The sequence below is a fragment of the Carassius carassius genome, unplaced genomic scaffold, assembly GCF_963082965.1.
Source record: "Carassius carassius unplaced genomic scaffold, fCarCar2.1 SCAFFOLD_57, whole genome shotgun sequence".
Classification (NCBI taxonomy): domain Eukaryota; kingdom Metazoa; phylum Chordata; class Actinopteri; order Cypriniformes; family Cyprinidae; genus Carassius; species Carassius carassius.
Genome location: NW_026775196.1, coordinates 262,313 through 287,825, shown reverse-complemented (window position 1 = coordinate 287,825; position 25,513 = coordinate 262,313). Strand labels below are relative to the sequence as shown.

At 42.4% G+C, this 25,513-nt stretch overlaps 60 non-coding genes across 60 annotated transcripts; all 60 read right to left on the bottom strand.

Moving 5' to 3' along the window:
* Positions 1–507: 507 nt before the first annotated feature.
* On the bottom strand, positions 508–626 carry LOC132138054 (5S ribosomal RNA). Its single transcript, XR_009432364.1, has one exon. It is a non-coding gene; the product is annotated as a 5S ribosomal RNA (ribosomal RNA).
* Positions 627–710: 84 nt separating this feature from the next.
* LOC132138327 (5S ribosomal RNA) lies at positions 711–829 on the bottom strand. The gene has a single exon (XR_009432625.1). It is a non-coding gene; the product is annotated as a 5S ribosomal RNA (ribosomal RNA).
* A 396-nt stretch (positions 830–1,225) lies between these two features.
* LOC132138737 (5S ribosomal RNA) lies at positions 1,226–1,344 on the bottom strand. Its single transcript, XR_009433018.1, has one exon. It is a non-coding gene; the product is annotated as a 5S ribosomal RNA (ribosomal RNA).
* An 84-nt stretch (positions 1,345–1,428) lies between these two features.
* On the bottom strand, positions 1,429–1,547 carry LOC132137807 (5S ribosomal RNA). The gene has a single exon (XR_009432128.1). It is a non-coding gene; the product is annotated as a 5S ribosomal RNA (ribosomal RNA).
* Positions 1,548–1,933: 386 nt separating this feature from the next.
* On the bottom strand, positions 1,934–2,052 carry LOC132138053 (5S ribosomal RNA). Its single transcript, XR_009432363.1, has one exon. It is a non-coding gene; the product is annotated as a 5S ribosomal RNA (ribosomal RNA).
* An 84-nt stretch (positions 2,053–2,136) lies between these two features.
* LOC132138912 (5S ribosomal RNA) lies at positions 2,137–2,254 on the bottom strand. The gene has a single exon (XR_009433187.1). It is a non-coding gene; the product is annotated as a 5S ribosomal RNA (ribosomal RNA).
* Positions 2,255–2,824: 570 nt separating this feature from the next.
* On the bottom strand, positions 2,825–2,943 carry LOC132138736 (5S ribosomal RNA). The gene has a single exon (XR_009433017.1). It is a non-coding gene; the product is annotated as a 5S ribosomal RNA (ribosomal RNA).
* An 84-nt stretch (positions 2,944–3,027) lies between these two features.
* Positions 3,028–3,146, bottom strand: LOC132137796 (5S ribosomal RNA). The gene has a single exon (XR_009432117.1). It is a non-coding gene; the product is annotated as a 5S ribosomal RNA (ribosomal RNA).
* Positions 3,147–3,532: 386 nt separating this feature from the next.
* On the bottom strand, positions 3,533–3,651 carry LOC132138373 (5S ribosomal RNA). Its single transcript, XR_009432668.1, has one exon. It is a non-coding gene; the product is annotated as a 5S ribosomal RNA (ribosomal RNA).
* An 84-nt stretch (positions 3,652–3,735) lies between these two features.
* LOC132138910 (5S ribosomal RNA) lies at positions 3,736–3,853 on the bottom strand. Its single transcript, XR_009433185.1, has one exon. It is a non-coding gene; the product is annotated as a 5S ribosomal RNA (ribosomal RNA).
* A 569-nt stretch (positions 3,854–4,422) lies between these two features.
* On the bottom strand, positions 4,423–4,541 carry LOC132138680 (5S ribosomal RNA). The gene has a single exon (XR_009432964.1). It is a non-coding gene; the product is annotated as a 5S ribosomal RNA (ribosomal RNA).
* Positions 4,542–4,625: 84 nt separating this feature from the next.
* On the bottom strand, positions 4,626–4,744 carry LOC132137784 (5S ribosomal RNA). The gene has a single exon (XR_009432106.1). It is a non-coding gene; the product is annotated as a 5S ribosomal RNA (ribosomal RNA).
* Positions 4,745–4,828: 84 nt separating this feature from the next.
* Positions 4,829–4,947, bottom strand: LOC132138030 (5S ribosomal RNA). Its single transcript, XR_009432342.1, has one exon. It is a non-coding gene; the product is annotated as a 5S ribosomal RNA (ribosomal RNA).
* A 567-nt stretch (positions 4,948–5,514) lies between these two features.
* On the bottom strand, positions 5,515–5,633 carry LOC132138735 (5S ribosomal RNA). The gene has a single exon (XR_009433016.1). It is a non-coding gene; the product is annotated as a 5S ribosomal RNA (ribosomal RNA).
* Positions 5,634–5,717: 84 nt separating this feature from the next.
* On the bottom strand, positions 5,718–5,836 carry LOC132137700 (5S ribosomal RNA). The gene has a single exon (XR_009432026.1). It is a non-coding gene; the product is annotated as a 5S ribosomal RNA (ribosomal RNA).
* Positions 5,837–6,399: 563 nt separating this feature from the next.
* On the bottom strand, positions 6,400–6,518 carry LOC132138599 (5S ribosomal RNA). Its single transcript, XR_009432885.1, has one exon. It is a non-coding gene; the product is annotated as a 5S ribosomal RNA (ribosomal RNA).
* An 83-nt stretch (positions 6,519–6,601) lies between these two features.
* LOC132138438 (5S ribosomal RNA) lies at positions 6,602–6,720 on the bottom strand. The gene has a single exon (XR_009432730.1). It is a non-coding gene; the product is annotated as a 5S ribosomal RNA (ribosomal RNA).
* Positions 6,721–7,281: 561 nt separating this feature from the next.
* LOC132138050 (5S ribosomal RNA) lies at positions 7,282–7,400 on the bottom strand. Its single transcript, XR_009432361.1, has one exon. It is a non-coding gene; the product is annotated as a 5S ribosomal RNA (ribosomal RNA).
* Positions 7,401–7,484: 84 nt separating this feature from the next.
* LOC132138496 (5S ribosomal RNA) lies at positions 7,485–7,603 on the bottom strand. Its single transcript, XR_009432786.1, has one exon. It is a non-coding gene; the product is annotated as a 5S ribosomal RNA (ribosomal RNA).
* Positions 7,604–8,159: 556 nt separating this feature from the next.
* LOC132138597 (5S ribosomal RNA) lies at positions 8,160–8,278 on the bottom strand. The gene has a single exon (XR_009432883.1). It is a non-coding gene; the product is annotated as a 5S ribosomal RNA (ribosomal RNA).
* Positions 8,279–8,362: 84 nt separating this feature from the next.
* On the bottom strand, positions 8,363–8,481 carry LOC132138436 (5S ribosomal RNA). The gene has a single exon (XR_009432728.1). It is a non-coding gene; the product is annotated as a 5S ribosomal RNA (ribosomal RNA).
* A 568-nt stretch (positions 8,482–9,049) lies between these two features.
* On the bottom strand, positions 9,050–9,168 carry LOC132138049 (5S ribosomal RNA). The gene has a single exon (XR_009432360.1). It is a non-coding gene; the product is annotated as a 5S ribosomal RNA (ribosomal RNA).
* An 84-nt stretch (positions 9,169–9,252) lies between these two features.
* On the bottom strand, positions 9,253–9,371 carry LOC132137772 (5S ribosomal RNA). The gene has a single exon (XR_009432095.1). It is a non-coding gene; the product is annotated as a 5S ribosomal RNA (ribosomal RNA).
* A 574-nt stretch (positions 9,372–9,945) lies between these two features.
* Positions 9,946–10,064, bottom strand: LOC132138734 (5S ribosomal RNA). Its single transcript, XR_009433015.1, has one exon. It is a non-coding gene; the product is annotated as a 5S ribosomal RNA (ribosomal RNA).
* An 84-nt stretch (positions 10,065–10,148) lies between these two features.
* Positions 10,149–10,267, bottom strand: LOC132137761 (5S ribosomal RNA). Its single transcript, XR_009432084.1, has one exon. It is a non-coding gene; the product is annotated as a 5S ribosomal RNA (ribosomal RNA).
* Positions 10,268–10,831: 564 nt separating this feature from the next.
* On the bottom strand, positions 10,832–10,950 carry LOC132138733 (5S ribosomal RNA). The gene has a single exon (XR_009433014.1). It is a non-coding gene; the product is annotated as a 5S ribosomal RNA (ribosomal RNA).
* Positions 10,951–11,034: 84 nt separating this feature from the next.
* On the bottom strand, positions 11,035–11,153 carry LOC132137750 (5S ribosomal RNA). Its single transcript, XR_009432073.1, has one exon. It is a non-coding gene; the product is annotated as a 5S ribosomal RNA (ribosomal RNA).
* A 552-nt stretch (positions 11,154–11,705) lies between these two features.
* On the bottom strand, positions 11,706–11,825 carry LOC132138714 (5S ribosomal RNA). Its single transcript, XR_009432997.1, has one exon. It is a non-coding gene; the product is annotated as a 5S ribosomal RNA (ribosomal RNA).
* An 84-nt stretch (positions 11,826–11,909) lies between these two features.
* LOC132137737 (5S ribosomal RNA) lies at positions 11,910–12,028 on the bottom strand. The gene has a single exon (XR_009432062.1). It is a non-coding gene; the product is annotated as a 5S ribosomal RNA (ribosomal RNA).
* Positions 12,029–12,592: 564 nt separating this feature from the next.
* On the bottom strand, positions 12,593–12,711 carry LOC132138732 (5S ribosomal RNA). Its single transcript, XR_009433013.1, has one exon. It is a non-coding gene; the product is annotated as a 5S ribosomal RNA (ribosomal RNA).
* An 84-nt stretch (positions 12,712–12,795) lies between these two features.
* LOC132137724 (5S ribosomal RNA) lies at positions 12,796–12,914 on the bottom strand. The gene has a single exon (XR_009432050.1). It is a non-coding gene; the product is annotated as a 5S ribosomal RNA (ribosomal RNA).
* Positions 12,915–13,478: 564 nt separating this feature from the next.
* LOC132138048 (5S ribosomal RNA) lies at positions 13,479–13,597 on the bottom strand. Its single transcript, XR_009432359.1, has one exon. It is a non-coding gene; the product is annotated as a 5S ribosomal RNA (ribosomal RNA).
* An 84-nt stretch (positions 13,598–13,681) lies between these two features.
* On the bottom strand, positions 13,682–13,800 carry LOC132137713 (5S ribosomal RNA). The gene has a single exon (XR_009432039.1). It is a non-coding gene; the product is annotated as a 5S ribosomal RNA (ribosomal RNA).
* Positions 13,801–14,374: 574 nt separating this feature from the next.
* Positions 14,375–14,493, bottom strand: LOC132138047 (5S ribosomal RNA). Its single transcript, XR_009432358.1, has one exon. It is a non-coding gene; the product is annotated as a 5S ribosomal RNA (ribosomal RNA).
* Positions 14,494–15,055: 562 nt separating this feature from the next.
* On the bottom strand, positions 15,056–15,174 carry LOC132138046 (5S ribosomal RNA). The gene has a single exon (XR_009432357.1). It is a non-coding gene; the product is annotated as a 5S ribosomal RNA (ribosomal RNA).
* Positions 15,175–15,258: 84 nt separating this feature from the next.
* Positions 15,259–15,377, bottom strand: LOC132137702 (5S ribosomal RNA). The gene has a single exon (XR_009432028.1). It is a non-coding gene; the product is annotated as a 5S ribosomal RNA (ribosomal RNA).
* Positions 15,378–15,940: 563 nt separating this feature from the next.
* Positions 15,941–16,059, bottom strand: LOC132138730 (5S ribosomal RNA). The gene has a single exon (XR_009433012.1). It is a non-coding gene; the product is annotated as a 5S ribosomal RNA (ribosomal RNA).
* Positions 16,060–16,143: 84 nt separating this feature from the next.
* Positions 16,144–16,262, bottom strand: LOC132137690 (5S ribosomal RNA). Its single transcript, XR_009432017.1, has one exon. It is a non-coding gene; the product is annotated as a 5S ribosomal RNA (ribosomal RNA).
* Positions 16,263–16,826: 564 nt separating this feature from the next.
* LOC132138045 (5S ribosomal RNA) lies at positions 16,827–16,945 on the bottom strand. Its single transcript, XR_009432356.1, has one exon. It is a non-coding gene; the product is annotated as a 5S ribosomal RNA (ribosomal RNA).
* Positions 16,946–17,029: 84 nt separating this feature from the next.
* On the bottom strand, positions 17,030–17,148 carry LOC132137679 (5S ribosomal RNA). Its single transcript, XR_009432006.1, has one exon. It is a non-coding gene; the product is annotated as a 5S ribosomal RNA (ribosomal RNA).
* A 223-nt stretch (positions 17,149–17,371) lies between these two features.
* LOC132138729 (5S ribosomal RNA) lies at positions 17,372–17,490 on the bottom strand. Its single transcript, XR_009433011.1, has one exon. It is a non-coding gene; the product is annotated as a 5S ribosomal RNA (ribosomal RNA).
* Positions 17,491–17,574: 84 nt separating this feature from the next.
* Positions 17,575–17,693, bottom strand: LOC132137667 (5S ribosomal RNA). Its single transcript, XR_009431994.1, has one exon. It is a non-coding gene; the product is annotated as a 5S ribosomal RNA (ribosomal RNA).
* Positions 17,694–18,265: 572 nt separating this feature from the next.
* On the bottom strand, positions 18,266–18,384 carry LOC132138728 (5S ribosomal RNA). Its single transcript, XR_009433010.1, has one exon. It is a non-coding gene; the product is annotated as a 5S ribosomal RNA (ribosomal RNA).
* An 84-nt stretch (positions 18,385–18,468) lies between these two features.
* On the bottom strand, positions 18,469–18,587 carry LOC132137655 (5S ribosomal RNA). The gene has a single exon (XR_009431982.1). It is a non-coding gene; the product is annotated as a 5S ribosomal RNA (ribosomal RNA).
* A 565-nt stretch (positions 18,588–19,152) lies between these two features.
* LOC132138727 (5S ribosomal RNA) lies at positions 19,153–19,271 on the bottom strand. Its single transcript, XR_009433009.1, has one exon. It is a non-coding gene; the product is annotated as a 5S ribosomal RNA (ribosomal RNA).
* Positions 19,272–19,355: 84 nt separating this feature from the next.
* Positions 19,356–19,474, bottom strand: LOC132137644 (5S ribosomal RNA). The gene has a single exon (XR_009431969.1). It is a non-coding gene; the product is annotated as a 5S ribosomal RNA (ribosomal RNA).
* Positions 19,475–20,036: 562 nt separating this feature from the next.
* Positions 20,037–20,155, bottom strand: LOC132138044 (5S ribosomal RNA). Its single transcript, XR_009432355.1, has one exon. It is a non-coding gene; the product is annotated as a 5S ribosomal RNA (ribosomal RNA).
* Positions 20,156–20,239: 84 nt separating this feature from the next.
* On the bottom strand, positions 20,240–20,358 carry LOC132137800 (5S ribosomal RNA). The gene has a single exon (XR_009432121.1). It is a non-coding gene; the product is annotated as a 5S ribosomal RNA (ribosomal RNA).
* Positions 20,359–20,923: 565 nt separating this feature from the next.
* LOC132138725 (5S ribosomal RNA) lies at positions 20,924–21,042 on the bottom strand. The gene has a single exon (XR_009433007.1). It is a non-coding gene; the product is annotated as a 5S ribosomal RNA (ribosomal RNA).
* Positions 21,043–21,126: 84 nt separating this feature from the next.
* LOC132137633 (5S ribosomal RNA) lies at positions 21,127–21,245 on the bottom strand. Its single transcript, XR_009431958.1, has one exon. It is a non-coding gene; the product is annotated as a 5S ribosomal RNA (ribosomal RNA).
* Positions 21,246–21,807: 562 nt separating this feature from the next.
* Positions 21,808–21,926, bottom strand: LOC132138043 (5S ribosomal RNA). Its single transcript, XR_009432354.1, has one exon. It is a non-coding gene; the product is annotated as a 5S ribosomal RNA (ribosomal RNA).
* Positions 21,927–22,010: 84 nt separating this feature from the next.
* LOC132137799 (5S ribosomal RNA) lies at positions 22,011–22,129 on the bottom strand. Its single transcript, XR_009432120.1, has one exon. It is a non-coding gene; the product is annotated as a 5S ribosomal RNA (ribosomal RNA).
* Positions 22,130–22,694: 565 nt separating this feature from the next.
* On the bottom strand, positions 22,695–22,813 carry LOC132138694 (5S ribosomal RNA). Its single transcript, XR_009432978.1, has one exon. It is a non-coding gene; the product is annotated as a 5S ribosomal RNA (ribosomal RNA).
* Positions 22,814–22,897: 84 nt separating this feature from the next.
* LOC132138004 (5S ribosomal RNA) lies at positions 22,898–23,016 on the bottom strand. The gene has a single exon (XR_009432318.1). It is a non-coding gene; the product is annotated as a 5S ribosomal RNA (ribosomal RNA).
* A 570-nt stretch (positions 23,017–23,586) lies between these two features.
* Positions 23,587–23,705, bottom strand: LOC132138724 (5S ribosomal RNA). Its single transcript, XR_009433006.1, has one exon. It is a non-coding gene; the product is annotated as a 5S ribosomal RNA (ribosomal RNA).
* An 84-nt stretch (positions 23,706–23,789) lies between these two features.
* LOC132138375 (5S ribosomal RNA) lies at positions 23,790–23,908 on the bottom strand. Its single transcript, XR_009432670.1, has one exon. It is a non-coding gene; the product is annotated as a 5S ribosomal RNA (ribosomal RNA).
* Positions 23,909–24,473: 565 nt separating this feature from the next.
* LOC132138042 (5S ribosomal RNA) lies at positions 24,474–24,592 on the bottom strand. Its single transcript, XR_009432353.1, has one exon. It is a non-coding gene; the product is annotated as a 5S ribosomal RNA (ribosomal RNA).
* An 84-nt stretch (positions 24,593–24,676) lies between these two features.
* On the bottom strand, positions 24,677–24,795 carry LOC132137622 (5S ribosomal RNA). Its single transcript, XR_009431947.1, has one exon. It is a non-coding gene; the product is annotated as a 5S ribosomal RNA (ribosomal RNA).
* Positions 24,796–25,180: 385 nt separating this feature from the next.
* On the bottom strand, positions 25,181–25,299 carry LOC132138041 (5S ribosomal RNA). The gene has a single exon (XR_009432352.1). It is a non-coding gene; the product is annotated as a 5S ribosomal RNA (ribosomal RNA).
* Positions 25,300–25,383: 84 nt separating this feature from the next.
* Positions 25,384–25,502, bottom strand: LOC132138501 (5S ribosomal RNA). Its single transcript, XR_009432791.1, has one exon. It is a non-coding gene; the product is annotated as a 5S ribosomal RNA (ribosomal RNA).
* Between the last annotated feature and the right edge of the window lie 11 nt (positions 25,503–25,513).

The window sequence follows — 25,513 nt, the reverse complement described above, 5'->3', positions numbered from 1 at the left end:
CATTATATAAATAGGGACGAAAACCCAAAAGCTTACAGCACCTGGCAATCCCAGGCGGTCTCCCATCCAAGTAGTAACCAGAACCAAACATGCTAAGATTCAGACATCGGGCATTGACTCTTTTTTTTTTTTTTTTTTTTGCACGATTATTATACAATTAGTGAAAAAATTCCAAAAAGTAAAAAAATTTGAAAAATTTCCAAAAAGCTTTCAGCACCTGGTATTCCCAGGCGGTTTCCCATCCAAGTACTAACCAGGCATAGCCAGGTATGGCCGTAAGCGAAGGCTGCTGCAGAGAGAGGGCTATTTAAAGATCAGCCACTCTAATCTCCAGTTCAATATATAAGTAGGGAAGAAAACCCAAAAGCTTACAGCACCTGGTATTATTCTCAGGCAGTCTCCCATCCAAGTAATAACCAGAACCAAACATTCTAAGAATCAGAGATCTGGCATTGACTCTTTTTTTTTTTTCAAGATTATTACATAACTAATGAAAATTTTCCAAAAAGCTTACAGCACCTGGTATTCCCAGGCGGTCTCCCATCCAAGTACTAACCAAGCCCAAACCTGCTTAGCTTCCGAGATCAGACGAGATCAGGCATAGCCAGGTTGGTATGGCCGTAAGCGAAAGCTGCTGCAAAGAGAGGGCTATTTAAAGATCAGACACTCTAATCTCCAGTTCATTATATAAGTTCGGAATAAAACCCAAAAGCTTACAGCACCTGGTATTCCCAGGCGGTCTCCCATCCAAGTACTAACCAGGCCCAAACCTGCTTAGCTTCCGAGATCAGACGAGATCGGGCATAGCCAGGTTGGTATGGCAATAAGCGAAAGCTGCTGCAAAGAGAGGGCTAATTAAAGATCAGCCACTGTAATCTCCAGTACATTATATAAATAGGGACGAAAACCCTAAAGCTTACAGCACCTGGCAATCCCAGGCGGTCTCCCATCCAAGTAGTAACCAGAACCAAACATGCTAAGATTCAGACATCGGGCACTGACTCTTTTTTTTTTTTTTTGCACGATTATTATATAATTAGTGAAAAAATTCCAAAAAGTAAAAAAATTTGAGAAATTTCCAAAAAGCTTTCAGCACCTGGTATTCTCAGGCAGTCTCCCATCCAAGTAATAACCAGAACCAAACATTCTAAGATTCAGAGATCTGGCATTGACTCTTTTTTTTTTTTTTCAAGATTATTACATAACTAATGAAAATTTTCCAAAAAGCTTACAGCACCTGGTATTCCCAGGCGGTCTCACATCCAAGTACTAACCAAGCCCAAACCTGCTTAGCTTCCGAGATCAGACGAGATCAGGCATAGCCAGGTTGGTATGGCCGTAAGCGAAAGCTGCTGCAAAGAGAGGGCTATTTAAAGATCAGACACTCTAATCTCCAGTTCATTATATAAGTTCGGAATAAAACCCAAAAGCTTACAGCACCTGGTATTCCCAGGCGGTCTCCCATCCAAGTACTAACCAGGCCCAAACCTGCTTAGCTTCCGAGATCAGACGAGATCGGGCATAGCCAGGTTGGTATGGCCGTAAGCGAAAGCTGCTGCAAAGAGAGGGCTATTTAAAGATCAGACACTCTAATCTCCAGTTCATTATATAAGTTCGGAATAAAACCCAAAAGCTTACAGCACCTGGTATTCCGAGGCGGTCTCCCATCCAAGTACTAACCAGGCATAGCCAGGTATGGCCGTAAGCGAAGGCTGCTGCAGAGAGAGGGCTATTTAAAGATCAGACACTCTAATCTCCAGTTCAATATATAAGTAGGGAAGAAAACCCAAAAGCTTACAGCACCTGGTATTATTCTCAGGCAGTCTCCCATCCAAGTAATAACCAGAACCAAACATTCTAAGATTCAGAGATCTGGCATTGACTCTTTTTTTTTTTTCAAGATTATTACATAACTAATGAAAATTTTCCAAAAAGCTTACAGCACCTGGTATTCCCAGGCGGTCTCCCATCCAAGTACTAACCAAGCCCAAACCTGCTTAGCTTCCGAGATCAGACGAGATCAGGCATAGCCAGGTTGGTATGGCCGTAAGCGAAAGCTGCTGCAAAGAGAGGGCTATTTAAAGATCAGACACTCTAATCTCCAGTTCATTATATAAGTTCGGAATAAAACCCAAAAGCTTACAGCACCTGGTATTCCGAGGCGGTCTCCCATCCAAGTACTAACCAGGCCCAAACCTGCTTAGCTTCCGAGATCAGACGAGATCGGCATAGCCAGGTTGGTACGGCCGTAAGCGAAAGCTGCTGCAAAGAGAGGGCTAATTAAAGATCAGCCACTGTAATCTCCAGTACATTATATAAATAGGGACGAAAACCCAAAAGCTTACAGCACCTGGCAATCCCAGGCGGTCTCCCATCCAAGTAGTAACCAGAACCAAACATGCTAAGATTTAGACATCGGGCATTGACTCTTTTTTTTTTTTTTTTTTTTTTTTTTGCACGATTATTATATAATTAGTGAAAAAATTCCAAAAAGTAAAAAAATGTGAAAAATTTCCAAAAAGCTTTCAGCACCTGGTATTCCCAGGCGGTTTCCCATCCAAGTACTAACCAGGCATAGCCAGGTATGGCCGTAAGCGAAGGCTGCTGCAGAGAGAGGGCTATTTAAAGATCAGACACTCTAATCTCCAGTTCAATATATAAGTAGGGAAGAAAACCCAAAAGCTTACAGCACCTGGTATTATTCTCAGGCAGTCTCCCATCCAAGTAATAACCAGAACCAAACATTCTAAGATTCAGAGATCTGGCATTGACTCTTTTTTTTTTTTTTCAAGATTATTACATAACTAATGAAAATTTTCCAAAAAGCTTACAGCACCTGGTATTCCCAGGCGGTCTCACATCCAAGTACTAACCAAGCCCAAACCTGCTTAGCTTCCGAGATCAGACGAGATCAGGCATAGCCAGGTTGGTATGGCCGTAAGCGAAAGCTGCTGCAAAGAGAGGGCTATTTAAAGATCAGACACTCTAATCTCCAGTTCATTATATAAGTTCGGAATAAAACCCAAAAGCTTACAGCACCTGGTATTCCCAGGCGGTCTCCCATCCAAGTACTAACCAGGCCCAAACCTGCTTAGCTTCCGAGATCAGACGAGATCGGGCATAGCCAGGTTGGTATGGCCGTAAGCGAAAGCTGCTGCAAAGAGAGGGCTATTTAAAGATCAGACACTCTAATCTCCAGTTCATTATATAAGTTCGGAATAAAACCCAAAAGCTTACAGCACCTGGTATTCCGAGGCGGTCTCCCATCCAAGTACTAACCAGGCATAGCCAGGTATGGCCGTAAGCGAAGGCTGCTGCAGAGAGAGGGCTATTTAAAGATCAGACACTCTAATCTCCAGTTCAATATATAAGTAGGGAAGAAAACCCAAAAGCTTACAGCACCTGGTATTATTCTCAGGCAGTCTCCCATCCAAGTAATAACCAGAACCAAACATTCTAAGATTCAGAGATCTGGCATTGACTCTTTTTTTTTTTTCAAGATTATTACATAACTAATGAAAATTTTCCAAAATGCTTACAGCACCTGGTATTCCCAGGCGGTCTCCCATCCAAGTACTAACCAAGCCCAAACCTGCTTAGCTTCCGAGATCAGACGAGATCAGGCATAGCCAGGTTGGTATGGCCGTAAGCGAAAGCTGCTGCAAAGAGAGGGCTATTTAAAGATCAGACACTCTAATCTCCAGTTCATTATATAAGTTCGGAATAAAACCCAAAAGCTTACAGCACCTGGTATTCCGAGGCGGTCTCCCATCCAAGTACTAACCAGGCCCAAACCTGCTTAGCTTCCGAGATCAGACGAGATCGGCATAGCCAGGTTGGTACGGCCGTAAGCGAAAGCTGCTGCAAAGAGAGGGCTAATTAAAGATCAGCCACTGTAATCTCCAGTACATTATATAAATAGGGACGAAAACCCAAAAGCTTACAGCACCTGGCAATCCCAGGCGGTCTCCCATCCAAGTAGTAACCAGAACCAAACATGCTAAGATTTAGACATCGGGCATTGACTCTTTTTTTTTTTTTTTTTTTTTTTTTTTTGCACGATTATTATATAATTAGTGAAAAAATTCCAAAAAGTAAAAAAATTTGAAAAATTTCCAAACAGCTTTCAGCACCTGGTATTCCCAGGCGGTTTCCCATCCAAGTACTAACCAGGCATAGCCAGGTATGGCCGTAAGCGAAGGCTGCTGCAGAGAGAGGGCTATTTAAAGATCAGCCACTCTAATCTCCAGTTCAATATATAAGTAGGGAAGAAAACCCAAAAGCTTACAGCACCTGGTATTATTCTCAGGCAGTCTCCCATCCAAGTAATAACCAGAACCAAACATTCTAAGATTCAGAGATCTGGCATTGACTCTTTTTTTTTTTCAAGATTATTACATAACTAATGAAAATTTTCCAAAAAGCTTACAGCACCTGGTATTCCCAGGCGGTCTCTCATCCAAGTACTAACCAAGCCCAAACCTGCTTAGCTTCCGAGATCAGACGAGATCAGGCATAGCCAGGTTGGTATGGCCGTAAGCGAAAGCTGCTGCAAAGAGAGGGCTATTTAAAGATCAGACACTCTAATCTCCAGTTCATTATATAAGTTCGGAATAAAACCCAAAAGCTTACAGCACCTGGTATTCCCAGGCGGTCTCCCATCCAAGTACTAACCAGGCCCAAACCTGCTTAGCTTCCGAGATCAGACGAGATCGGGCATAGCCAGGTTGGTATGGCCGTAAGCGAAAGCTGCTGCAAAGAGAGGGCTATTTAAAGATCAGACACTCTAATCTCCAGTTCATTATATAAGTTCGGAATAAAACCCAAAAGCTTACAGCACCTGGTATTCCGAGGCGGTCTCCCATCCAAGTACTAACCAGGCCCAAACCTGCTTAGCTTCCGAGATCAGACGAGATCGGGCATAGCCAGGTTGGTATGGCCATAAGCGAAAGCTGCTGCAAAGAGAGGGCTAATTAAAGATCAGCCACTGTAATCTCCAGTACATTATATAAATAGGGACGAAAACCCTAAAGCTTACAGCACCTGGCAATCCCAGGCGGTCTCCCATCCAAGTAGTAACCAGAACCAAACATGCTAAGATTCAGACATCGGGCATTGACTCTTTTTTTTTTTTTTTTTTTTTTTGCACGATTATTATACAATTAGTGAAAAAATTCCAAAAAGTAAAAAAAATTGAAAAATTTCCAAAAAGCTTTCAGCACCTGGTATTCCCAGGCGGTTTCCCATCCAAGTACTAACCAGGCATAGCCAGGTATGGCCGTAAGCGAAGGCTGCTGCAGAGAGAGGGCTATTTAAAGATCAGCCACTCTAATCTCCAGTTCAATATATAAGTAGGGAAGAAAACCCAAAAGCTTACAGCACCTGGTATTATTCTCAGGCAGTCTCCCATCCAAGTAATAACCAGAACCAAACATTCTAAGATTCAGAGATCTGGCATTGACTCTTTTTTTTTTTTTTCAAGATTATTACATAACTAATGAAAATTTTCCAAAAAGCTTACAGCACCTGGTATTCCCAGGCGGTCTCACATCCAAGTACTAACCAAGCCCAAACCTGCTTAGCTTCCGAGATCAGACGAGATCAGGCATAGCCAGGTTGGTATGGCCGTAAGCGAAAGCTGCTGCAAAGAGAGGGCTATTTAAAGATCAGACACTCTAATCTCCAGTTCATTATATAAGTTCGGAATAAAACCCAAAAGCTTACAGCACCTGGTATTCCCAGACGGTCTCCCATCCAAGTACTAACCAGGCCCAAACCTGCTTAGCTTCCGAGATCAGACGAGATCGGGCATAGCCAGGTTGGTATGGCCGTAAGCGAAAGCTGCTGCAAAGAGAGGGCTAATTAAAGATCAGCCACTGTAATCTCCAGTACATTATATAAATAGGGACGAAAACCCAAAAGCTTACAGCACCTGGCAATCCCAGGCGGTCTCCCATCCAAGTAGTAACCAGAACCAAACATGCTAAGATTCAGACATCGGGCATTGACTCTTTTTTTTTTTTTTTTTTTTTGCACGATTATTATACAATTAGTGAAAAAATTCCAAAAAGTAAAAAAATTTGAAAAATTTCCAAAAAGCTTTCAGCACCTGGTATTCCCAGGCGGTTTCCCATCCAAGTACTAACCAGGCATAGCCAGGTATGGCCGTAAGCGAAGGCTGCTGCAGAGAGAGGGCTATTTAAAGATCAGCCACTCTAATCTCCAGTTCAATATATAAGTAGGGAAGAAAACCCAAAAGCTTACAGCACCTGGTATTATTCTCAGGCAGTCTCCCATCCAAGTAATAACCAGAACCAAACATTCTAAGATTCAGAGATCTGGCATTGACTCTTTTTTTTTTTTCAAGATTATTACATAACTAATGAAAAATTTTCAAAAAGCTTACAGCACCTGGTATTCCCAGGCAGTCTCCCATCCAAGTACTAACCAAGCCCAAACCTGCTTAGCTTCCGAGATCAGACGAGATCAGGCATAGCCAGGTTGGTATGGCCGTAAGCGAAAGCTGCTGAAAGAGAGGGCTATTTAAAGATCAGACACTCTAATCTCCAGTTCATTATATAAGTTCGGAATAAAACCCAAAAGCTTACAGCACCTGGTATTCCGAGGCGGTCTCCCATCCAAGTACTAACCAGGCCCAAACCTGCTTAGCTTCCGAGATCAGACGAGATCGGGCATAGCCAGGTTGGTACGGCCGTAAGCGAAAGCTGCTGCAAAGAGAGGGCTAATTAAAGATCAGCCACTGTAATCTCCAGTACATTATATAAATAGGGACGAAAACCCAAAAGCTTACAGCACCTGGCAATCCCAGGCGGTCTCCCATCCAAGTAGTAACCAGAACCAAACATGCTAAGATTCAGACATCGGGCATTGACTCTTTTTTTTTTTTTTTTTTTTGCACGATTATTATATAATTAGTGAAAAAATTCCAAAAAGTAAAAAAATGTGAAAAATTTCCAAAAAGCTTTCAGCACCTGGTATTCCCAGGCGGTTTCCCATCCAAGTACTAACCAGGCATAGCCAGGTATGGCCGTAAGCGAAGGCTGCTGCAGAGAGAGGGCTATTTAAAGATCAGCCACTCTAATCTCCAGTTCAATATATAAGTAGGGAAGAAAACCCAAAAGCTTACAGCACCTGGTATTATTCTCAGGCAGTCTCCCATCCAAGTAATAACCAGAACCAAACATTCTAAGATTCAGAGATCTGGCATTGACTCTTTTTTTTTTTCAAGATTATTACATAACTAATGAAAATTTTCCAAAAAGCTTACAGCACCTGGTATTCCCAGGCGGTCTCCCATCCAAGTACTAACCAAGCCCAAACCTGCTTAGCTTCCGAGATCAGACGAGATCAGGCATAGCCAGGTTGGTATGGCCGTAAGCGAAAGCTGCTGCAAAGAGAGGGCTATTTAAAGATCAGACACTCTAATCTCCAGTTCATTATATAAGTTCGGAATAAAACCCAAATGCTTACAGCACCTGGTATTCCCAGGCCGTCTCCCATCCAAGTACTAACCAGGCCCAAACCTGCTTAGCTTCCGAGATCAGACGAGATCGGGCATAGCCAGGTTGGTATGGCCGTAAGCGAAAGCTGCTGCAAAGAGAGGGCTAATTAAAGATCAGCCACTGTAATCTCCAGTACATTATATAAATAGGGACGAAAACCCAAAAGCTTACAGCACCTGGCAATCCCAGGCGGTCTCCCATCCAAGTAGTAACCAGAACCAAACATGCTAAGATTCAGACATCGGGCATTGACTCTTTTTTTTTTTTTTGCACGATTATTATATAATTAGTGAAAAATTCCAAAAAGTAAAAAAATGTGAAAAATTTCCAAAAAGCTTTCAGCACCTGGTATTCCCAGGCGGTTTCCCATCCAAGTACTAAACAGGCATAGCCAGGTATGGCCGTAAGCGAAGGCTGCTGCAGAGAGAGGGCTATTTTAAGATCAGCCACTATAATCTCCAGTTCAATATATAAGTAGGGAAGAAAACCCAAAAGCTTACAGCACCTGGTATTATTCTCAGGCAGTCTCCCATCCAAGTAATAACCAGAACCAAACATTCTAAGATTCAGAGATCTGGCATTGACTCTTTTTTTTTTTTTCAAGATTATTACATAACTAATGAAAAATTTTCAAAAAGCTTACAGCACCTGGTATTCCCAGGCAGTCTCCCATCCAAGTACTAACCAAGCCCAAACCTGCTTAGCTTCCGAGATCAGACGAGATCAGGCATAGCCAGGTTGGTATGGCCGTAAGCGAAAGCTGCTGCAAAGAGAGGGCTATTTAAAGATCAGACACTCTAATCTCCAGTTCATTATATAAGTTCGGAATAAAACCCAAAAGCTTACAGCACCTGGTATTCCGAGGCGGTCTCCCATCCAAGTACTAACCAGGCCCAAACCTGCTTAGCTTCCGAGATCAGACGAGATCGGGCATAGCCAGGTTGGTACGGCCGTAAGCGAAAGCTGCTGCAAAGAGAGGGCTAATTAAAGATCAGCCACTGTAATCTCCAGTACATTATATAAATAGGGACGAAAACCCAAAAGCTTACAGCACCTGGCAATCCCAGGCGGTCTCCCATCCAAGTAGTAACCAGAACCAAACATGCTAAGATTCAGACATCGGGCATTGACTCTTTTTTTTTTTTTTTTTTTTTTTTTTTGCACGATTATTATATAATTAGTAAAAAATTCCAAAAAGTAAAAAAATTTGAAAAATTTCCAAAAAGCTTTCAGCACCTGGTATTCCCAGGCGGTTTCCCATCCAAGTACTAACCAGGCATAGCCAGGTATGGCCGTAAGCGAAGGCTGCTGCAGAGAGAGGGCTATTTAAAGATCAGCCACTCTAATCTCCAGTTCAATATATAAGTAGGGAAGAAAACCCAAAAGCTTACAGCACCTGGTATTATTCTCAGGCAGTCTCCCATCCAAGTAATAACCAGAACCAAACATTCTAAGATTCAGAGATCTGGCATTGACTCTTTTTTTTTTTTCAAGATTATTACATAACTAATGAAAATTTTCCAAAAAGCTTACAGCACCTGGTATTCCCAGGCGGTCTCCCATCCAAGTACTAACCAAGCCCAAACCTGCTTAGCTTCCGAGATCAGACGAGATCAGGCATAGCCAGGTTGGTATGGCCGTAAGCGAAAGCTGCTGCAAAGAGAGGGCTATTTAAAGATCAGACACTCTAATCTCCAGTTCATTATATAAGTTCGGAATAAAACCCAAAAGCTTACAGCACCTGGTATTCCCAGGCGGTCTCCCATCCAAGTACTAACCAGGCCCAAACCTGCTTAGCTTCCGAGATCAGACGAGATCGGGCATAGCCAGGTTGGTATGGCCGTAAGCGAAAGCTGCTGCAAAGAGAGGGCTAATTAAAGATCAGCCACTGTAATCTCCAGTACATTATATAAATAGGGACGAAAACCCTAAAGCTTACAGCACCTGGCAATCCCAGGCGGTCTCCCATCCAAGTAGTAACCAGAACCAAACATGCTAAGATTCAGACATCGGGCATTGACTCTTTTTTTTTTTTTTTTTTTTTTTTTTTTTGCACGATTATTATATAATTAGTGAAAAAATTCCAAAAAGTAAAAAAATTTGAGAAATTTCCAAAAAGCTTTCAGCACCTGGTATTCCCAGGCGGTTTCCCATCCAAGTACTAACCAGGCATAGCCAGGTATGGCCGTAAGCGAAGGCTGCTGCAGAGAGAGGGCTATTTAAAGATCAGCCACTCTAATCTCCAGTTCAATATATAAGTAGGGAAGAAAACCCAAAAGCTTACAGCACCTGGTATTATTCTCAGGCAGTCTCCCATCCAAGTAATAACCAGAACCAAACATTCTAAGATTCAGAGATCTGGCATTGACTTTTTTTTTTTTTTTTTCAAGATTATTACATAACTAATGAAAATTTTCCAAAAAGCTTACAGCACCTGGTATTCCCAGGCGGTCTCACATCCAAGTACTAACCAAGCCCAAACCTGCTTAGCTTCCGAGATCAGACGAGATCAGGCATAGCCAGGTTGGTATGGCCGTAAGCGAAAGCTGCTGCAAAGAGAGGGCTATTTAAAGATCAGACACTCTAATCTCCAGTTCATTATATAAGTTCGGAATAAAACCCAAAAGCTTACAGCACCTGGTATTCCCAGGCGGTCTCCCATCCAAGTACTAACCAGGCCCAAACCTGCTTAGCTTCCGAGATCAGACGAGATCGGGCATAGCCAGGTTGGTATGGCCGTAAGCGAAAGCTGCTGCAAAGAGAGGGCTAATTAAAGATCAGCCACTGTAATCTCCAGTACATTATATAAATAGGGATGAAAACCCAAAAGCTTACAGCACCTGGCAATCCCAGGCGGTCTCCCATCCAAGTAGTAACCAGAACCAAACATGCTAAGATTCAGACATCGGGCATTGACTCTTTTTTTTTTTTTTTTTTTTGCACGATTATTATACAATTAGTGAAAAAATTCCAAAAAGTAAAAAAATTTGAAAAATTTCCAAAAAGCTTTCAGCACCTGGTATTCCCAGGCGGTTTCCCATCCAAGTACTAACCAGGCATAGCCAGGTATGGCCGTAAGCGAAGGCTGCTGCAGAGAGAGGGCTATTTAAAGATCAGCCACTCTAATCTCCAGTTCAATATATAAGTAGGGAAGAAAACCCAAAAGCTTACAGCACCTGGTATTATTCTCAGGCAGTCTCCCATCCAAGTAATAACCAGAACCAAACATTCTAAGATTCAGAGATCTGGCATTGACTTTTTTTTTTTTTTTTCAAGATTATTACATAACTAATGAAAATTTTCCAAAAAGCTTACAGCACCTGGTATTCCCAGGCGGTCTCACATCCAAGTACTAACCAAGCCCAAACCTGCTTAGCTTCCGAGATCAGACGAGATCAGGCATAGCCAGGTTGGTATGGCCGTAAGCGAAAGCTGCTGCAAAGAGAGGGCTATTTAAAGATCAGACACTCTAATCTCCAGTTCATTATATAAGTTCGGAATAAAACCCAAAAGCTTACAGCACCTGGTATTCCCAGGCGGTCTCCCATCCAAGTACTAACCAGGCCCAAACCTGCTTAGCTTCCGAGATCAGACGAGATCGGGCATAGCCAGGTTGGTATGGCCGTAAGCGAAAGCTGCTGCAAAGAGAGGGCTAATTAAAGATCAGCCACTGTAATCTCCAGTACATTATATAAATAGGGACGAAAACCCAAAAGCTTACAGCACCTGGCAATCCCAGGCGGTCTCCCATCCAAGTAGTAACCAGAACCAAACATGCTAAGATTCAGACATCGGGCATTGACTCTTTTTTTTTTTGCACGATTATTATACAATTAGTGAAAAAATTCCAAAAAGTAAAAAAATTTGAAAAATTTCCAAAAAGCTTTCAGCACCTGGTATTCCCAGGCGGTTTCCCATCCAAGTACTAACCAGGCATAGCCAGGTATGGCCGTAAGCGAAGGCTGCTGCAGAGAGAGGGCTATTTAAAGATCAGCCACTCTAATCTCCAGTTCAATATATAAGTAGGGAAGAAAACCCAAAAGCTTACAGCACCTGGTATTATTCTCAGACAGTCTCCCATCCAAGTAATAACCAGAACCAAACATTCTAAGATTCAGAGATCTGGCATTGACTCTTTTTTTTTTTCAAAATTATTACATAACTAATGAAAATTTTCCAAAAAGCTTACAGCACCTGGTATTCCCAGGCGGTCTCCCATCCAAGTACTAACCAAGACCCAAACCTGCTTAGCTTCCGAGATCAGACGAGATCAGGCATAGCCAGGTTGGTATGGCCGTAAGCGAAAGCTGCTGCAAAGAGAGGGCTATTTAAAGATCAGACACTCTAATCTCCAGTTCATTATATAAGTTCGGAATAAAACCCAAAAGCTTACAGCACCTGGTATTCCCAGGCGGTCTCCCATCCAAGTACTAACCAGGCCCAAACCTGCTTAGCTTCCGAGATCAGACGAGATCGGGCATAGCCAGGTTGGTATGGCCGTAAGCGAAAGCTGCTGCAAAGAGAGGGCTAATTAAAGATCAGCCACTGTAATCTCCAGTACATTATATAAATAGGGACGAAAACCCTAAAGCTTACAGCACCTGGCAATCCCAGGCGGTCTCCCATCCAAGTAGTAACCAGAACCAAACATGCTAAGATTCAGACATCGGGCATTGACTTTTTTTTTTTTTTTTTTTTTTTGCACGATTATTATATAATTAGTGAAAAAATTCCAAAAAGTAAAAAAATTTGAGAAATTTCCAAAAAGCTTTCAGCACCTGGTATTCCCAGGCGGTTTCCCATCCAAGTATTAACCAGGCATAGCCAGGTATGGCCGTAAGCGAAGGCTGCTGCAGAGAGAGGGCTATTTAAAGATCAGCCACTCTAATCTCCAGTTCAATATATAAGTAGGGAAGAAAACCCAAAAGCTTACAGCACCTGGTATTATTCTCAGGCAGTCTCCCATCCAAGTAATAACCAGAACCAAACATTCTAAGATTCAGAGATCTGGCATTGACTCTTTTTTTTTTTTTCAAGATTATTACATAACTAATGAAAATTTTCCAAAAAGCTTACAGCACCTGGTATTCCCAGGCGGTCTCACATCCAAGTACTAACCAAGCCCAAACCTGCTTAGCTTCCGAGATCAGACGAGATCAGGCATAGCCAGGTTGGTATGGCCGTAAGCGAAAGCTGCTGCAAAGAGAGGGCTATTTGAAGATCAGACACTCTAATCTCCAGTTCATTATATAAGTTCGGAATAAAACCCAAAAGCTTACAGCACCTGGTATTCCCAGGCGGTCTCCCATCCAAGTACTAACCAGGCCCAAACCTGCTTAGCTTCCGAGATCAGACGAGATCGGGCATAGCCAGGTTGGTATGGCCGTAAGCGAAAGCTGCTTTAAAGAGAGGGCTAATTAAAGATCAGCCACTGTAATCTCCAGTACATTATATAAATAGGGACGAAAACCCAAAAGCTTACAGCACCTGGCAATCCCAGGCGGTCTCCCATCCAAGTAGTAACCAGAACCAAACATGCTAAGATTCAGACATCGGGCATTGACTCTTTTTTTTTTTTTTTTTTTTTTGCACGATTATTATACAATTAGTGAAAAAATTCCAAAAAGTAAAAAAATTTGAAAAATTTCCAAAAAGCTTTCAGCACCTGGTATTCCCAGGCGGTTTCCCATCCAAGTACTAACCAGGCATAGCCAGGTATGGCCGTAAGCGAAGGCTGCTGCAGAGAGAGGGCTATTTAAAGATCAGCCACTCTAATCTCCAGTTCAATATATAAGTAGGGAAGGAAACCCAAAAGCTTACAGCACCTGGTATTATTCTCAGGCAGTCTCCCATCCAAGTAATAACCAGAACCAAACATTCTAAGATTCAGAGATCTGGCATTGACTCTTTTTTTTTTTTCAAGATTATTACATAACTAATGAAAATTTTCCAAAAAGCTTACAGCACCTGGTATTCCCAGGCGGTCTCCCATCCAAGTACTAACCAAGCCCAAACCTGCTTAGCTTCCGAGATCAGACGAGATCAGGCATAGCCAGGTTGGTATGGCCGTAAGCGAAAGCTGCTGCAAAGAGAGGGCTATTTAAAGATCAGACACTCTAATCTCCAGTTCATTATATAAGTTCGGAATAAAACCCAAAAGCTTACAGCACCTGGTATTCCCAGGCGGTCTCCCATCCAAGTACTAACCAGGCCCAAACCTGCTTAGCTTCCGAGATCAGACGAGATCGGGCATAGCCAGGTTGGTATGGCCGTAAGCGAAAGCTGCTGCAAAGAGAGGGCTAATTAAAGATCAGCCACTGTAATCTCCAGTACATTATATAAATAGGGACGAAAACCCAAAAGCTTACAGCACCTGGCAATCCCAGGCGGTCTCCCATCCAAGTAGTAACCAGAACCAAACATGCTAAGATTCAGACATCGGGCATTGACTCTTTTTTTTTTTTTTTTTTTTTTTTTTTTTTTTTGCACGATTATTATATAATTAGTAAAAAATTCCAAAAAGTAAAAAAATTTGAAAAATTTCCAAAAAGCTTTCAGCACCTGGTATTCCCAGGCGGTTTCCCATCCAAGTACTAACCAGGCATAGCCAGGTATGGCCGTAAGCGAAGGCTGCTGCAGAGAGAGGGCTATTTAAAAATCAGCCACTCTAATCTCCAGTTCAATATATAAGTAGGGAAGAAAACCCAAAAGCTTACAGCACCTGGTATTATTCTCAGGCAGTCTCCCATCCAAGTAATAACCAGAACCAAACATTCTAAGATTCAGAGATCTGGCATTGACTCTTTTTTTTTTTTCAAGATTATTACATAACTAATGAAAATTTTCCAAAAAGCTTACAGCACCTGGTATTCCCAGGCGGTCTCCCATCCAAGTACTAACCAAGCCCAAACCTGCTTAGCTTCCGAGATCAGACGAGATCAGGCATAGCCAGGTTGGTATGGCCGTAAGCGAAAGCTGCTGCAAAGAGAGGGCTATTTAAAGATCAGACACTCTAATCTCCAGTTCATTATATAAGTTCGGAATAAAACCCAAAAGCTTACAGCACCTGGCAATCCCAGGCGGTCTCCCATCCAAGTAGTAACCAGAACCAAACATGCTAAGATTCAGACATCGGGCATTGACTCTTTTTTTTTTTTTTTTTTTTGCACGATTATTATACAATTAGTGAAAAAATTCCAAAAAGTAAAAAAATTTGAAAAATTTCCAAAAAGCTTTCAGCACCTGGTATTCCCAGGCGGTTTCCCATACAAGTACTAACCAGGCATAGCCAGGTATGGCCGTAAGCGAAGGCTGCTGCAGAGAGAGGGCTATTTAAAGATCAGCCACTCTAATCTCCAGTTCAATATATAAGTAGGGAAGAAAACCCAAAAGCTTACAGCACCTGGTATTATTCTCAGACAGTCTCCCATCCAAGTAATTACCAGAACCAAACATTCTAAGATTCAGAGATCTGGCATTGACTCTTTTTTTTTTTTCAAGATTATTACATAACTAATGAAAATTTTCCAAAAAGCTTACAGCACCTGGTATTCCCAGGCGGTCTCCCATCCAAGTACTAACCAAGCCCAAACCTGCTTAGCTTCCGAGATCAGACGAGATCAGGCATAGCCAGGTTGGTATGGCCGTAAGCGAAAGCTGCTGCAAAGAGAGGGCTATTTAAAGATCAGACACTCTAATCTCCAGTTCATTATATAAGTTCGGAATAAAATCCAAAAGCTTACAGCACCTGGTATTCCCAGGCGGTCTCCCATCCAAGTACTAACCAGGCCCAAACCTGCTTAGCTTCCGAGATCAGACGAGATCGGGCATAGCCAGGTTGGTATGGCCGTAAGCGAAAGCTGCTGCAAAGAGAGGGCTAATTAAAGATCAGCCACTGTAATCTCCAGTACATTATATAAATAGGGACGAAAACCCTAAAGCTTACAGCACCTGGCAATCCCAGGCGGTCTCCCATCCAAGTAGTAACCAGAACCAAACATGCTAAGATTCAGACATCGGGCATTGACTTTTTTTTTTTTTTTTTTTTTTGCACGATTATTATATAATTAGTGAAAAAATTCCAAAAAGTAAAAAAATTTGAGAAATTTCCAAAAAGCTTTCAGCACCTGGTATTCCCAGGCGGTTTCCCATCCAAGTATTAACCAGGCATAGCCAGGTATGGCCGTAAGCGAAGGCTGCTGCAGAGAGAGGGCTATTTAAAGATCAGCCACTCTAATCTCCAGTTCAATATATAAGTAGGGAAGAAAACCCAAAAGCTTACAGCACCTGGTATTATTCTCAGGCAGTCTCCCATCCAAGTAATAACCAGAACCAAACATTCTAAGATTCAGAGATCTGGCATTGACTCTTTTTTTTTTTTTCAAGATTATTACATAACTAATGAAAATTTTCCAAAAAGCTTACAGCACCTGGTATTCCCAGGCGGTCTCACATCCAAGTACTAACCAAGCCCAAACCTGCTTAGCTTCCGAGATCAGACGAGATCAGGCATAGCCAGGTTGGTATGGCCGTAAGCGAAAGCTGCTGCAAAGAGAGGGCTATTTGAAGATCAGACACTCTAATCTCCAGTTCATTATATAAGTTCGGAATAAAACCCAAAAGCTTACAGCACCTGGTATTCCCAGGCGGTCTCCCATCCAAGTACTAACCAGGCCCAAACCTGCTTAGCTTCCGAGATCAGACGAGATCGGGCATAGCCAGGTTGGTATGGCCGTAAGCGAAAGCTGCTTTAAAGAGAGGGCTAATTAAAGATCAGCCACTGTAATCTCCAGTACATTATATAAATAGGGACGAAAACCCAAAAGCTTACAGCACCTGGCAATCCCAGGCGGTCTCCCATCCAAGTAGTAACCAGAACCAAACATGCTAAGATTCAGACATCGGGCATTGACTCTTTTTTTTTTTTTTTTTTTTTGCACGATTATTATACAATTAGTGAAAAAATTCCAAAAAGTAAAAAAATTTGAAAAATTTCCAAAAAGCTTTCAGCACCTGGTATTCCCAGGCGGTTTCCCATCCAAGTACTAACCAGGCATAGCCAGGTATGGCCGTAAGCGAAGGCTGCTGCAGAGAGAGGGCTATTTAAAGATCAGCCACTCTAATCTCCAGTTCAATATATAAGTAGGGAAGAAAACCCAAAAGCTTACAGCACCTGGTATTATTCTCAGGCAGTCTCCCATCCAAGTAATAACCAGAACCAAACATTCTAAGATTCAGAGATCTGGCATTGACTCTTTTTTTTTTTTTCAAGATTATTACATAACTAATGAAAATTTTCCAAAAAGCTTACAGCACCTGGTATTCCCAGGCGGTCTCCCATCCAAGTACTAACCAAGCCCAAACCTGCTTAGCTTCCGAGATCAGACGAGATCAGGCATAGCCAGGTTGGTATGGCCGTAAGCGAAAGCTGCTGCAAAGAGAGGGCTATTTAAAGATCAGACACTCTAATCTCCAGTTCATTATATAAGTTCGGAATAAAACCCAAAAGCTTACAGCACCTGGTATTCCCAGGCGGTCTCCCATCCAAGTACTAACCAGGCCCAAACCTGCTTAGCTTCCGAGATCAGACGAGATCGGGCATAGCCAGGTTGGTATGGCCGTAAGCGAAAGCTGCTGCAAAGAGAGGGCTAATTAAAGATCAGCCACTGTAATCTCCAGTACATTATATAAATAGGGACGAAAACCCTAAAGCTTACAGCACCTGGCAATCCCAGGCGGTCTCCCATCCAAGTAGTAACCAGAACCAAACATGCTAAGATTCAGACATCTGGCATTGACTCTTTTTTTTTTTTCAAGATTATTACATAACTAATGAAAATTTTCCAAAAAGCTTACAGCACCTGGTATTCCCAGGCGGTCTCACATCCAAGTACTAACCAAGCCCAAACCTGCTTAGCTTCCGAGATCAGACGAGATCAGGCATAGCCAGGTTGGTATGGCCGTAAGCGAAAGCTGCTGCAAAGAGAGGGCTATTTAAAGATCAGACACTCTAATCTCCAGTTCATTATATAAGTTCGGAATAAAACCCAAAAGCTTACAGCACCTGGTATTCCCAGGCGGTCTCCCATCCAAGTACTAACCAGGCCCAAACCTGCTTAGCTTCCGAGATCAGACGAGATCGGGCATAGCCAGGTTGGTATGGCCGTAAGCGAAAGCTGCTGCAAAGAGAGGGCTAATTAAAGATCAGCCACTGTAATCTCCAGTACATTATATAAATAGGGACGAAAACCCTAAAGCTTACAGCACCTGGCAATCCCAGGCGGTCTCCCATCCAAGTAGTAACCAGAACCAAACATGCTAAGATTCAGACATCGGGCATTGACTCTTTTTTTTTTTTTTTTTTTTTTTTTTTTGCACGATTATTATATAATTAGTGAAAAAATTCCAAAAAGTAAAAAAATTTGAAAAATTTCCAAAAAGCTTTCAGCACCTGGTATTCCCAGGCGGTTTCCCATCCAAGTACTAACCAGGCATAGCCAGGTATGGCCGTAAGCGAAGGCTGCTGCAGAGAGAGGGCTATTTAAAGATCAGCCACTCTAATCTCCAGTTCAATATATAAGTAGGGAAGAAAACCCAAAAGCTTACAGCACCTGGTATTATTCTCAGGCAGTCTCCCATCCAAGTAATAACCAGAACCAAACATTCTAAGATTCAGAGATCTGGCATTGACTCTTTTTTTTTTTTTTCAAGATTATTACATAACTAATGAAAATTTTCCAAAAAGCTTACAGCACCTGGTATTCCCAGGCGGTCTCACATCCAAGTACTAACCAAGCCCAAACCTGCTTAGCTTCCGAGATCAGACGAGATCAGGCATAGCCAGGTTGGTATGGCCGTAAGCGAAAGCTGCTGCAAAGAGAGGGCTATTTAAAGATCAGACACTCTAATCTCCAGTTCATTATATAAATTCGGAATAAAAACCAAAAGCTTACAGCACCTGGTATTCCCAGGCGGTCTCCCATCCAAGTACTAACCAGGCCCAAACCTGCTTAGCTTCCGAGATCAGACGAGATCGGGCATAGCCAGGTTGGTATGGCCGTAAGCGAAAGCTGCTGCAAAGAGAGGGCTAATTAAAGATCAGCCACTGTAATCTCCAGTACATTATATAAATAGGGACGAAAACCCTAAAGCTTACAGCACCTGGCAATCCCAGGCGGTCTCCCATCCAAGTAGTAACCAGAACCAAACATGCTAAGATTCAGACATCGGGCATTGACTCTTTTTTTTTTTTTTTTTTTTTTTGCACGATTATTATATAATTAGTGAAAAAATTCCAAAAAGTAAAAAAATTTGAAAAATTTCCAAAAAGCTTTCAGCACCTGGTATTCCCAGGCGGTTTCCCATCCAAGTACTAAACAGGCATAGCCAGGTATGGCCGTAAGCGAAGGCTGCTGCAGAGAGAGGGCTATTTTAAGATCAGCCACTCTAATCTCCAGTTCAATATATAAGTAGGGAAGAAAACCCAAAAGCTTACAGAACCTGGTATTATTCTCAGGCAGTCTCCCATCCAAGTAATAACCAGAACCAAACATTCTAAGATTCAGAGATCTGGCATTGACTCTTTTTTTTTTTTCAAGATTATTACATAACTAATGAAAATTTTCCAAAAAGCTTACAGCACCTGGTATTCCCAGGCGGTCTCACATCCAAGTACTAACCAAGCCCAAACCTGCTTAGCTTCCGAGATCAGACGAGATCAGGCATAGCCAGGTTGGTATGGCCGTAAGCGAAAGCTGCTGCAAAGAGAGGGCTATTTAAAGATCAGACACTCTAATCTCCAGTTCATTATATAAGTTCGGAATAAAACCCAAAAGCTTACAGCACCTGGTATTCCCAGGCGGTCTCCCATCCAAGTACTAACCAGGCCCAAACCTGCTTAGCTTCCGAGATCAGACGAGATCGGGCATAGCCAGGTTGGTATGGCCGTAAGCGAAAGCTGCTGCAAAGAGAGGGCTAATTAAAGATCAGCCACTGTAATCTCCAGTACATTATATAAATAGGGACGAAAACCCAAAAGCTTACAGCACCTGGCAATCCCAGGCGGTCTCCCATCCAAGTAGTAACCAGAACCAAACATGCTAAGATTCAGACATCGGGCATTGACTCTTTTTTTTTTTTTTTTTTTTTGCACGATTATTATACAATTAGTGAAAAAATTCCAAAAAGTAAAAAAATTTGAAAAATTTCCAAAAAGCTTTCAGCACCTGGTATTCCCAGGCGGTTTCCCATCCAAGTACTAACCAGGCATAGCCAGGTATGGCCGTAAGCGAAGGCTGCTGCAGAGAGAGGGCTATTTAAAGATCAGCCACTCTAATCTCCAGTTCAATATATAAGTAGGGAAGAAAACCCAAAAGCTTACAGCACCTGGTATTATTCTCAGACAGTCTCCCATCCAAGTAATAACCAGAACCAAACATTCTAAGATTCAGAGATCTGGCATTGACTCTTTTTTTTTTTCAAGATTATTACATAACTAATGAAAATTTTCCAAAAAGCTTACAGCACCTGGTATTCCCAGGCGGTCTCCCATCCAAGTACTAACCAAGCCCAAACCTGCTTAGCTTCCGAGATCAGACGAGATCAGGCATAGCCAGGTTGGTATGGCCGTAAGCGAAAGCTGCTGCAAAGAGAGGGCTATTTAAAGATCAGACACCCTAATCTCCAGTTCATTATATAAGTTCGGAATAAAACCCAAAAGCTTACAGCACCTGGTATTCCCAGGCGGTCTCCCATCCAAGTACTAACCAGGCCCAAACCTGCTTAGCTTCCGAGATCAGACGAGATCGGGCATAGCCAGGTTGGCATGGCCGTAAGCGAAAGCTGCTGCAAAGAGAGGGCTAATTAAAGATCAGCCACTGTAATCTCCAGTACATTATATAAATAGGGACGAAAACCCAAAAGCTTACAGCACCTGGCAATCCCAGGCGGTCTCCCATCCAAGTAGTAACCAGAACCAAACATGCTAAGATTCAGACATCGGGCATTGACTCTTTTTTTTTTTTTTTTTTTTTGCACGATTATTATATAATTAGTGAAAAAATTCCAAAAAGTAAAAAAATGTGAAAAATTTCCAAAAAGCTTTCAGCACCTGGTATTCCCAGGCGGTTTCCCATCCAAGTACTAACCAGGCATAGCCAGGTATGGCCGTAAGCGAAGGCTGCTGCAGAGAGAGGGCTATTTAAAGATCAGCCACTCTAATCTCCAGTTCAATATATAAGTAGGGAAGAAAACCCAAAAGCTTACAGCACCTGGTATTATTCTCAGGCAGTCTCCCATCCAAGTAATAACCAGAACCAAACATTCTAAGATTCAGAGATCTGGCATTGACTCTTTTTTTTTTTTTTCAAGATTATTACATAACTAATGAAAATTTTCCAAAAAGCTTACAGCACCTGGTATTCCCAGGCGGTCTCACATCCAAGTACTAACCAAGCCCAAACCTGCTTAGCTTCCGAGATCAGACGAGATCAGGCATAGCCAGGTTGGTATGGCCGTAAGCGAAAGCTGCTGCAAAGAGAGGGCTATTTAAAGATCAGACACTCTAATCTCCAGTTCATTATATAAGTTCGGAATAAAACCCAAAAGCTTACAGCACCTGGTATTCCCAGGCGGTCTCCCATCCAAGTACTAACCAGGCCCAAACCTGCTTAGCTTCCGAGATCAGACGAGATCGGGCATAGCCAGGTTGGTATGGCCGTAAGCGAAAGCTGCTGCAAAGAGAGGGCTAATTAAAGATCAGCCACTGTAATCTCCAGTACATTATATAAATAGGGACGAAAACCCAAAGGCTTACAGCACCTGGCAATCCCAGGCGGTCTCCCATCCAAGTAGTAACCAGAACCAAACATGCTAAGATTCAGACATCGGGCATTGACTCTTTTTTTTTTTTTTTTTTTTTGCACGATTATTATACAATTAGTGAAAAAATTCCAAAAAGTAAAAAAATTTGAAAAATTTCCAAAAAGCTTTCAGCACCTGGTATTCCTAGGCGGTTTCCCATCCAAGTACTAACCAGGCATAGCCAGGTATGGCCGTAAGCGAAGGCTGCTGCAGAGAGAGGGCTATTTAAAGATCAGCCACTCTAATCTCCAGTTCAATATATAAGTAGGGAAGAAAACCCAAAAGCTTACAGCACCTGGTATTATTCTCAGACAGTCTCCCATCCAAGTAATAACCAGAACCAAACATTCTAAGATTCAGAGATCTGGCATTGACTCTTTTTTTTTTTCAAGATTATTACATAACTAATGAAAATTTTCCAAAAAGCTTACAGCACCTGGTATTCCCAGGCGGTCTCCCATCCAAGTACTAACCAAGCCCAAACCTGCTTAGCTTCCGAGATCAGACGAGATCAGGCATAGCCAGGTTGGTATGGCCGTAAGCGAAAGCTGCTGCAAAGAGAGGGCTATTTAAAGATCAGACACCCTAATCTCCAGTTCATTATATAAGTTCGGAATAAAACCCAAAAGCTTACAGCACCTGGTATTCCCAGGCGGTCTCCCATCCAAGTACTAACCAGGCCCAAACCTGCTTAGCTTCCGAGATCAGACGAGATCGGGCATAGCCAGGTTGGCATGGCCGTAAGCGAAAGCTGCTGCAAAGAGAGGGCTAATTAAAGATCAGCCACTGTAATCTCCAGTACATTATATAAATAGGGACGAAAACCCAAAAGCTTACAGCACCTGGCAATCCCAGGCGGTCTCCCATCCAAGTAGTAACCAGAACCAAACATGCTAAGATTCAGACATCGGGCATTGACTCTTTTTTTTTTTTTTTTTTTTTGCACGATTATTATATAATTAGTGAAAAAATTCCAAAAAGTAAAAAAATGTGAAAAATTTCCAAAAAGCTTTCAGCACCTGGTATTCCCAGGCGGTTTCCCATCCAAGTACTAACCAGGCATAGCCAGGTATGGCCGTAAGCGAAGGCTGCTGCAGAGAGAGGGCTATTTAAAGATCAGACACTCTAATCTCCAGTTCAATATATAAGTAGGGAAGAAAACCCAAAAGCTTACAGCACCTGGTATTATTCTCAGGCAGTCTCCCATCCAAGTAATAACCAGAACCAAACATTCTAAGATTCAGAGATCTGGCATTGACTCTTTTTTTTTTTTTTCAAGATTATTACATAACTAATGAAAATTTTCCAAAAAGCTTACAGCACCTGGTATTCCCAGGCGGTCTCCCATCCAAGTACTAACCAAGCCCAAACCTGCTTAGCTTCCGAGATTAGACGAGATCAGGCATAGCCAGGTTGGTATGGCCGTAAGCGAAAGCTGCTGCAAAGAGAGGGCTATTTAAAGATCAGACACTCTAATCTCCAGTTCATTATATAAGTTCGGAATAAAACCCAAAAGCTTACAGCACCTGGTATTCCCAGGCGGTCTCCCATCCAAGTACTAACCAGGCCCAAACCTGCTTAGCTTCCGAGATCAGACGAGATCGGGCATAGCCACGTTGGTATGGCCGTAAGCGAAAGCTGCTGCAAAGAGAGGGCTAATTAAAGATCAGCCACTGTAATCTCCAGTACATTATATAAATAGGGACGAAAACCCTAAAGCTTACAGCACCTGGCAATCCCAGGCGGTCTCCCATCCAAGTAGTAACCAGAACCAAACATGCTAAGATTCAGACATCGGGCATTGACTCTTTTTTTTTTGTTTTTGTTTTTTTTTTTGCACGATTATTATATAATTAGTGAAAAAATTCCAAAGAGTAAAAAAATTTGAAAAATTTCCAAAAAGCTTTCAGCACCTGGTATTCCCAGGCGGTTTCCCATCCAAGTACTAACCAGGCATAGCCAGGTATGGCCGTAAGCGAAGGCTGCTGCAGAGAGAGGGCTATTTAAAGATCAGCCACTCTAATCTCCAGTTCAATATATAAGTAGGGAAGAAAACCCAAAAGCTTACAGCACCTGGTATTATTCTCAGGCAGTCTCCCATCCAAGTAATAACCAGAACCAAACATTCTAAGATTCAGAGATCTGGCATTGACTCTTTTTTTTTTTTCAAGATTATTACATAACTAATGAAAATTTTCCAAAAAGCTTACAGCACCTGGTATTCCCAGGCGGTCTCACATCCAAGTACTAACCAAGCCCAAACCTGCTTAGCTTCCGAGATCAGACGAGATCAGGCATAGCCAGGTTGGTATGGCCGTAAGCGAAAGCTGCTGCAAAGAGAGGGCTATTTAAAGATCAGACACTCTAATCTCCAGTTCATTATATAAGTTCGGAATAAAACCCAAAAGCTTACAGCACCTGGTATTCCCAGGCGGTCTCCCATCCAAGTACTAACCAGGCCCAAACCTGCTTAGCTTCCGAGATCAGACGAGATCGGCCATAGACAGGTTGGTATGGCCGTAAGCGAAAGCTGCTGCAAAGAGAGGGCTAATTAAAGATCAGCCACTGTAATCTCCAGTACATTATATAAATAGGGACGAAAACCCTAAAGCTTACAGCACCTGGCAATCCCAGGCGGTCTCCCATCCAAGTAGTAACCAGAACCAAACATGCTAAGATTCAGACATCGGGCATTGACTCTTTTTTTTTTTTTTTTTTTTTTTGCACGATTATTATATAATTAGTGAAAAAATTCCAAAAAGTAAAAAAATTTGAAAAATTTCCAAAAAGCTTTCAGCACCTGGTATTCCCAGGCGGTTTCCCATCCAAGTACTAAACAGGCATAGCCAGGTATGGCCGTAAGCGAAGGCTGCTGCAGAGAGAGGGCTATTTTAAGATCAGCCACTCTAATCTCCAGTTCAATATATAAGTAGGGAAGAAAACCCAAAAGCTTACAGCACCTGGTATTATTCTCAGGCAGTCTCCCATCCAAGTAATAACCAGAACCAAACATTCTAAGATTCAGAGATCTGGCATTGACTCTTTTTTTTTTTTCAAGATTATTACATAACTAATGAAAATTTTCCAAAAAGCTTACAGCACCTGGTATTCCCAGGCGGTCTCCCATCCAAGTACTAACCAAGCCCAAACCTGCTTAGCTTCCGAGATCAGACGAGATCAGGCATAGCCAGGTTGGTATGGCCGTAAGCGAAAGCTGCTGCAAAGAGAGGGCTATTTAAAGATCAGACACTCTAATCTCCAGTTCATTATATAAGTTCGGAATAAAACCCAAAAGCTTACAGCACCTGGTATTCCCAGGCGGTCTCCCATCCAAGTACTAACCAGGCCCAAACCTGCTTAGCTTCCGAGATCAGACGAGATCGGGCATAGCCAGGTTGGTATGGCCGTAAGCGAAAGCTGCTGCAAAGAGAGGGCTATTTAAAGATCAGACACTCTAATCTCCAGTTCATTATATAAGTTCGGAATAAAACCCAAAAGCTTACAGCACCTGGTATTCCGAGGCGGTCTCCCATCCAAGTACTAACCAGGCATAGCCAGGTATGGCCGTAAGCGAAGGCTGCTGCAGAGAGAGGGCTATTTAAAGATCAGACACTCTAATCTCCAGTTCAATATATAAGTAGGGAAGAAAACCCAAAAGCTTACAGCACCTGGTATTATTCTCAGGCAGTCTCCCATCCAAGTAATAACCAGAACCAAACATTCTAAGATTCAGAGATCTGGCATTGACTCTTTTTTTTTTTCAAGATTATTACATAACTAATGAAAATTTTCCAAAAAGCTTACAGCACCTGGTATTCCCAGGCGGTCTCCCATCCAAGTACTAACCAAGCCCAAACCTGCTTAGCTTCCGAGATCAGACGAGATCAGGCATAGCCAGGTTGGTATGGCCGTAAGCGAAAGCTGCTGCAAAGAGAGGGCTATTTAAAGATCAGACACTCTAATCTCCAGTTCATTATATAAGTTCGGAATAAAACCCAAAAGCTTACAGCACCTGGTATACCCAGGCGGTCTCCCATCCAAGTACTAACCAGGCCCAAACCTGCTTAGCTTCCGAGATCAGACGAGATCGGGCATAGCCAGGTTGGCATGGCCGTAAGCGAAAGCTGCTG